The sequence below is a fragment of the Triticum aestivum genome, chromosome 4A (genome assembly GCF_018294505.1).
Source record: "Triticum aestivum cultivar Chinese Spring chromosome 4A, IWGSC CS RefSeq v2.1, whole genome shotgun sequence".
Classification (NCBI taxonomy): Eukaryota; Viridiplantae; Streptophyta; class Magnoliopsida; order Poales; family Poaceae; genus Triticum; species Triticum aestivum.
Genome location: NC_057803.1, coordinates 336,978,675 through 336,987,847, shown reverse-complemented (window position 1 = coordinate 336,987,847; position 9,173 = coordinate 336,978,675).

The window sequence follows — 9,173 nt, the reverse complement described above, 5'->3', positions numbered from 1 at the left end:
AAAACTAACCATACTACCAGCAAGAAGACATGATCAAGAAGCTGACCATGGCAAGAACAATCTCATAGCATGCATGGATACTACAACAACCTTGGCAAAATTGATTATCATGTAAAGAATCTGCCAGGAACATTTTACAGCAAAAGTAGAGAAAGATTGAGTCATGCTAGGGCAATCCATAAATGCAAATAGGGACATGGATGGATAGAGCACAACCATATGTCCAAATCATCCTTACTGAACATACTCAAAAGAAGCATGGATCACTCTGTAGCAACATGAATACATGGCATTAAAATAACAGCAGGGAAATGACTTAGTGAAATTCTAAGTCCCTGAAATCAGCAATATCACGAGAGCTACTTTGCATGCTTGTGCTAGTTACCACATTGATCACAAAAATACATGGCATACACCCCTGTAAAGATGGCATGGCATAGCCCAAAACACATGTAGAGCTCATGACCATATGCAGCACATAATAATCATGGCAAAAATGACACATGCTCAAAAATTGATAAGAATCAGGAACAAACATTTTATAGCACTCTTGCATCACCAATTTGGGCATCAAGATGGACTCAAACAAGCATGGCACAATGGAACAAAATGAAGACCACATCATGATGAACATTTTGATATCTCATGCGCACAAAACGGAATAACGGTCATGAAGTTATGACATGATGAAGTATGCATGAAAATTACACAGATCTGGGACTTTAAGAAAATCAACCTCCGGAAAAGTCAACTCGGGACGAGGGCGAGCGGGACGAGGAGATCCAGGACGAGGCGCGCTGTTTGGTTCACGTCCTGGTGGATCTCATTCATCCGGACCGGATCTGGCTCCAGCGACACGGCGGCGCCGGCGACGAGGCTCCGGCGAGCGACGGAGGAGGGTGGGGACGCGCGGGCGACGAGGTGGCAGGACACGGCGGTGGCGATGTGCGGCGATGGCGCGCGGTGGAGGGGAAACTGAGCGATGGCCGGGTGGCGCGTGGTGGCGGGCGGCGGCGCCGGCGAGGAGGCGGCGGAGTGAGGTCCAGGCGAAGAGCGGGCGGCGCGGTCGGAGCGCAACGCGCGGGCAGGCGTGGGCGGGCACGAGCGTCCCGCGGGTGGGCGGTGGTGGATGGTTTGGCCCGGAGGGCCCGACCCGGGCCCCGGCGGGCCGCGGCGGGCGCGGTGGAGAGAGGAGGGGCGGGTGAGCTGACGTGACGCGATGTGAGTTGGCGAGGGTGGCAGTGCGATGATGTGGCATCCCCTCATTGGTCCGAGTGAGGTGGCCGGCGGACATGTCCGTCGGCGCGAGAGGAGCGGGGCTAGGGTTTCGCCCGTGGAAAATTGGAGGGAGACACACATATATAGGTAGAGGAAGCTAGGAGAGTCCAAATGAGGTGCGGTTTTTGGCCACGTGATCGTGATCGAATGGCCGAGAGGATTGACTGGGTTTGGATGAGTTATTGGGCCACTTTGGAAGGGTGTTGGGCTGCAACACACACAAGGCCTTTACGGTTCCCCGGTTAACCGTTGGAGTATCAAACGAACTCCAAATGGCTCGAAACTTGACAGGCGGTCTACTGGTGGTGTACCAAGTCTGCTTGGCAAATCTCGGTCCATTCCGAGAATGTTTAACACCCGCACAGGAAAAGAGGCAAAAGGGGCGCCGGAGGACATAAGAGTGTCGAATTGAGAAACGGACAACGGGGAAATGCTCAGATGCAAGAGACGAACACGTATGCAAATGAAATGCACATGATGAGATGATATGAAATGCATGGCCCACAAAGAAATGACAAGGCAACAACAGCGAATAACTCGGAGACACCTGGCGCAACGGTCTTGGGTCGTCACAACACTCCACCACTATGAGAGGATCTCGTCCCGAGACCTAGGATGGCACCGGAGGGAAACAGAAGAGAAAGAGAAGAGGTAAAACTAAGTTGCTTCTTTGACAAACAAGTGAAACCATGAGCCTTGACAGGTTAAACCATTTGAAAGAAAGAATACAACAAAGATGAACAAAGTTGAAAACACTCTGTTAGAAAAAAGGAACAAGGAACATTACTAGAACCTTTTAGGTTGAAAGACATGAGTAAAGGGTTGTAATTGGCAAGAAGTACATGCAAGCACTCCGGTAGAAACAAAATGTACAAGGAACGATAAGGATCAATTACAACAACACTCCGCTTATAAATGGAAGGCATAGAGTATGAACTTGGAAAATTGAAAGCACTTGGATGAGACTTCGGTTAGAAGAAGAATGATAGACGCAATAGTCCAGTTAAAACAAGGTAGAGAAGGAATAAGAATGATATAATTTGGACAGCACTCCGATTGTAAATGGGAGGAATTGAACATGATCTTGACAAAGCAAGATGACGGGTCGAAGAGAGCAACATCACAATGCCTCCAGAACAAAAGTAAGAATGGAATCAAAAGAACGGAGGAGTAAACAACATCTTCTACCTCAAATGAGCTTGAAAAGCATCTATAGGAGAAGGGTCGAACGGAGTTGTTGGAAAACCAACAACGAAAAGAGTAAGCTTGTTGTGGGCTTATGGAAACACGTCGAAATCTTGAGGTGAAATTCTGCCACTAACGAAAAACAATAGATTGGATTGATATAAACAAGGAGACGAGAAACTTATTTCACCGGGAGGATAAATGAAGAACTTGGGTCATTTATAAGCACCATAAATAGCAACAATCCTTAGGGAAATCTTTAGGTGAAATATAACCCAAGATAATTCCAATGAAGAGATTGTGTCAGGACCCCGATCCTAGGTCACATCGATCTAGCATTTAACACTTCATATCACTTTGCGGCCTCACGCACGGTATTCCCACGGGTGCCACCTTACCTGGCCCGGGACCGTTTGCGCCTTTTGGCTCACGTATATGATAGTGTCGCTAGCATCCATATGACAGAGAACCTGGGCCGACATGACTAGTCATGAACCCAAAGTGGCACTACCTTACAGGGACAGGCATACAAGAATCAACCTCGAGCATGTCGGTCAACAGCGTGTGAATCCGGGCTGTAGCACTGGGCTAACAGGACTCCGGGAACCCGGGCTATAGCAGGCTAGGCAGGATTCCGGATGTCACCGTGTGACATTTCCCTGAAGGGACAGACACTGGAACAAAGTGAATCACATGTCGGCCAGTCAAGTGTTCCGGAGCAGTAGTGCTGGGCTAGCAGGACTCCGCTGAACTGGGCTGTAGCGGACTACTATGGCTCATGGAAGCACAAGACTACATTTCCCTATAAGAGAGGCTACCAGGGATAAACAACTAGGTTGTCGGATCCCACACAGAGCAATACACGTTACACGTACGCATAACATGCAAGTATGTGCTGTACAACATGGCATCACAACATAACTCAAACTCGTATAGATAAAGGCCCAGAAGAGCCACATAGCATTCAATACAAACAGGGGTCTCATGAACCATCATTCAGAGCATACAAGCAATGGAAGCATTACATGTCCGAGTACAGACAACTACAAAAGGAAAAGTCTAAGAAGCCTGACTAAACACGACCCTCTCAAGGGTAGAAGATCGTAGCTGGGATACAAGCTACTCGTCGAAGTCACTAGTGTAACCAACTGCAAAACATAAATAAGCAAACGTGAGTATGAAGGTACTCAGCAAGTCTTACATCAGAACTATCTACATATGCAACATTATCAACAAGGGGGGTGGTGGAGTTTTAACAGCAGCAAGCCAGCTTTGACTCAGTGGCTAGCCTATACTACGAGTATCAGAAACTTCTTTGAGGTGAAAAGACGCACACGAGTCCACATATTCACCATATCAATACTCCACTATGGATCCATTCCCGTCTCCCTACGAGAAGGCCATCCATAGCACTCATGCTTATCTTGCGGATTTTAGAGTATCCACTTCAAGTTGTCTATGTACTACATAAGTCCTCAAAGTTTCCATATCCGAGGAAAACGACTATTTGAATAGATAATGTTAACCCTGCAGGGGTGTACTTCTTCACACACGCTCTTGCCACTTATCGCCCTGTACACGTCATGTACCTTGGCAACCTTCAAGCGGAAGCCGGGAGAGGGTGTCGGCCCCGACCTGACTAACCACACAAGTCTCTCGTCTAGGTTTATCGCCTATTCAAGTTCCATCCGCAAGGAGTTCTGGCCGAAGTTTCAAGTACGGCCCCAAATGATGTGTGTAGGGTTCCCAAGCCCACCATCCGGGTGCCACTTGGTACACCGTGCCATGGTGCCTAGTCTGTCCCAAGCCCATCCCGTCGGACACCACCTGGTAGACAAGTAGCACTACCTACACACGCCAGAAACTAGTTGCAACTCCTGGACAGAGATCACTTGGATTAATAAGCCGAGAGGGGCCGGATAACCGGAACCAAATGTGTGGTAGTAAATGGACTTGGATAACATACACAGAACTCAGTGCTTAGGGACGGTTCCAATGAGACAACCCACCATGTACTCCTACATGGCCTCTCATCGCTACCTTTACCAAAACGTGTTCACACACTTAGCCTTTATCGGTAGGACATGTTCACCACTCTGATTCATTCCCGATGAATCAGACCTGACACAACTCTAAGCATAGCCGTCATAAAGAAAACAAGCATGGATGAGTAGGCACATCAGGGCTCAAGCAACTCCTACTCATGCTAGTGGGTTTCAACTATTTACTGTGGCAATGACAGGTGATGCAGAGGAATGGGTTCAACTACCGCAGCAAAAAAGTAGCAGTTGAGTCGTTGTTGTCCTAATGCAGTATAAGGAGCAGGAGCAAGAGAGTGGGATTTATCGAAATGCTCAAGGGGGTTTGCTTGCATGATAGAACGACGAAGGGGTACGGCTCCTCTGACAGGTACTCGGGAACACCTCCCGGAGTGGAACCTATCGAGAAGAAATGGTGCCGGCGATCAACACACAAACAAATGCAACAAAATGATGCATGAACATGACATGTGCAAATTCTAGTGTTTGGGCTAATGCAAGATGCTACCAAGTTGGTTGAATCCCATTTGAATCAAAGACTCAAATGCAATTCAAAATGAAGCATTTAAAATGCCCGTATTATGTTTTCACTTATACAGCATGTATAAGTTGGTTTTTCATGCATGGAACTGGCATAAATGGATTCCTTGCATTTTTCTGATAATTTTTCATATATAAATTGTTTCATTCTGAGCTACGGTTAAATTATTATGATTTTTTGAAGTTTAAGCAATATTGTGGAATTTCCTGAGGAAAAAAGATAATTCCATAAATCAATTATTGCGTCAGCTCTATGTCAGCATGACGTAAGCGAGTCAACGGGGCTGACCATGTCAAACCTGACCAGTGACCCAGTCAACTAACTAAGTTAGTTAGTCCTAACTAACTGGGCAGGGCCCACTAGTCAGTGACCGTAGTAGCTAATCTAGCTAGTTAATTAGAGCTAACTGAAGTAATTAGTTGGGCGGGGCCCACAAGTCAGTGAGAGAGAGGGGGAGGTCAAACTGGGCAGTGGGGTCAACCCACGCCAGTCATAGGTCAGCGGTCGCCGGCGTTTAGCCACCGGCGATTCCAAACGCGGCGGTGCGCTGCGGGTTTTGCCTATAGGGGGCCATTTGGCGCGCAGAGTGCAGCTACGGGATGCTGGGACTCGCGCGCATCCAGGGAAACACGCGGCTGGGTGTGGGGTGGCCTGGTTCACCGGCGGCGAGCTCATCCGCGGCGGCCGGAGCAGGGGGATGAGGCAGGCGAGGCTGCAAGCCACGGGGATGCCGGATGAGGTGCTATACGGGCTCCTAAGAACTGCTGGAGTTCGCCTATGCACCCAGATGCGACGGGAACGAGCCCTGGCCGCGTCGGCGACATCGCCCGCGGCAAGGATCTTACGGGTGCGACGGGGAGATAAGCTAGGGGTTGAGCGCGAGGAGGGGAACAGGGGGGAAACGGAGAGGAGCTCACGGCAGAGTTGCTGAGCAGGCCAGTGGGATCGGGGAGGCGCTAAAGACGGCGAATCGGAGTTGGCGGTCGGCGGTGTCCGAGGTTGAATACGATGGCGATGGTGGCGTTCCAGGGCGTCCGGCGCCGTGCGTCTCGACGAGGAGGCGTAGCCCATAGCGGCGGAGCGCGTGGCCACTATAGAGGGGCGCGGGGATGGCGGAGAGCGCGTCGGCGGTGAGCTATGGCGACGGCAGCGCTTTGGCTGTGGCGGGAGAGAGAGACAGAGGAGGAGACGGGGACAAGGGAGAGTGAGAGGGGGTCGGGTAGGTGGCCGGGCGTGCGCTGGCGTGCGTCGGCCACGCGCCTCTCCTCCTCCTGGCGGGAGGTTGAGGGTGACAGGCAGGGCCAGCTGGCTGGGCCGGCCAGCTTGGCCGCATAGTGCCAGGCCTCAGGTAAGTTATTTTTTTTCCTTTTTTTGATTTCTTTTCTATTTCTGACATTTGTTTTTCGCTTAAAATAAATACTAGCACAAATGTAAAAATGTTGAGATTCCTTGTGACCACTAGTTATGATATACCAGAGGCCCTCACTAAATTCCAACATATTTGGAGCCTTTAAAATATTTATATTATTTTAAACAGCTCCAATTCAAATACATATGGGTTCATTCAAAAATCCAAAATGTTTAGCAAAAATGTGCATCACCTCTGGTTGTTGCTTGCAACATTTTCCAAAGACCATGAACATTTTTGAAGAACATTTTGGTTTTATTGAAATTCCATTTTTAATTTGGACCTATTTGAATTTGCTTTGGTGCTAGGGTTTGAAACATCCCCTTTTCAATTTCATTTGAAACTTAACATGATGCATAAAGCAAACCTATGACATACCAGAACTAGGGATGTGACAGATTGATGGGTTGCAAAGGATCTCAAGAACGAATTGAAAACGATGGGTTTAAAATATGTCATTTTGGACAACTTGTGAACCATGAAACACAAAGTAATTGTCAAAAATGACATAACACCACCTCAAAAGATAAGGTAGAACGAATTGCACTTTGGAATGCAAGATGAAGAATACTTAAGCTCCTCTGAAAAGAATCTCAATGAACACTTTGAGAAGGAATTAAATCCTTGATGAACCATCATGTAGAGCCTCCATGAAGAACTCCGGTAACAGAAGAATGATCAATCGAAATGAAAGAGAAGGTGAAGACTTGCGATGATCGGGCTTTGTGACGAGATAATGCGGAAAACTTGGATCTCCAAAAAAGAAAAGATGAAGCGTCTCGAACCGAGAATGTGATATGATGAACAACTCTGGAAAGAAGAAATCAATAACTTGGCTAAAGCAAGAATAAGAATTATGTAATGCATATCCTTCATCAATTTAGATTGATGACAAGGAATGGATTTGGCATACTACTTATTCTCATAGATATAGTGCCAACTTAAGAAGATCTTCAACGAACCACCGATACGATTGAAACAACAAATAAATTGATATGATAACAAAGGATATCCTACAATATACTTGAATTCCCACTTATAAACTCCCAAAACTTTTTGGTTATGCAATCAGGTGTTGGGGATACAGGGGAAGCATAATATCTCACCCAAAACTAACAAATCCTACATCTAGTTGTATCCATCCTTCAACACATAACCAAGAAACCTTCGAAAATCATTTACCTCAACCTTCGAAAAGCATCCGTTATACGAGGTATGGCAATACTCCCGAACTCCCGCCCCAGTACTGGGTGGCGTCAAGGTTATCTCACCAAAAACTCCATAAAAGAGATTTTCGATGTCGGCAAGTTCAGGTGTTCTAGAACTGCAACGATAAAATTGTGACGACAACACCTCGGAGCTCAACTCCCCGGGACACTGCCATAACCCCTAAATGTCAGGAGGCACCAAGAACAATGTTCTCGTCACAAAACCATCAGAACGATTCCAAGATACCTGCGTGATCCTAAAAAAATTTGTGAAATTTGAGAAGAGAAGAGTCAAAACTCTACGTCCGGAAGCATCACCAGAGCGACGAAGGGACTGAGGAGTAAAAAGAATCCTACTCTCCGATATATATAATCCTATAAGACTCAAAACATTTTTCTAGACTCAACAATGCCAGTGATTCGATCATGCAGGGGGCTCCTAAGTCGGGGAAAGCTCTGATTACCAACTTGTAACACCCACGATGCGGCTATATCTCCCACGTGTCGGAGCATGACTTAGAGGCATAACCACATAGTAGGCATGTCGCAAGAGGGGGCAACCTTTACACATCCAATGTAATGAATAAGAAAGGGATAAAGAGTTGGCTTACAAGCGCCACTTCACACAATACAGAAATATAGCATTACATCATCCAGAATACAATCAAGGTCCGACTACGGAACCAAAATAAAGACAACCCCAAATGCAAAAGATTCCCGATTGCACCGACTGGGCTCCACTACTGAACAACTGGAAAAAGAAAGAACACAATGAACATGATCTTCATTGTGCTCCAATCTATGCTGGGTTGCGTCACCTGCACTGGTATCATCGGCACCTGAAACTGGTTTTGGAAGTAATCTGTGAGTCACGGGGACTCAGCAATCTCACACCCTCGCGTTTAAGACCATTTAAGCTTATGGGTAGGGAAAAGGTAGTGAGGTGGAGCTGCAACAAGAACTAAGCATATATGGTGGCTAACTTACGCAAATAAGAGCGAGAAGAGAAGCAAAGCACGGTCATGAACTAGAAGTGATCAAGAAGTGATCCTGAAACTACTTTCGTTCAAGCATAACAAAAGAACCATGTACACTTCCCGGACTCCGCCAGAAAGAGACCATCACGGCTACACACGCGGTTGCTGCATTTTAAATAAGTTAAGTGTCAAGTTCTCTACAACCGGACATTAACAAATTCCCATCTGCCCATAACCGCGGGCACGACTTCCGAAAGTTCAAAACCCTGCAGGGGTGTCCCAACTTAGCCCATCACAAGCACTCATGGTCAACGAAGGATATTCCTTCTCCCAGGAAGACCCGATCAGACTCGGAATCCCAGTTACAAGATATTTCGACAATGGTAAACCAAGACCAGCAAAGCCGCCCGGATGTGCCGACAAATCCCGATAGGAGCTACACATATCTCGTTCTCAGGGCACAACAGATAGGTCAAGCCACGAGTAAAACCAACCCTCGAGTTGCCCCGAGGTGGCCCCACAGGCTGCCCGGTTCGG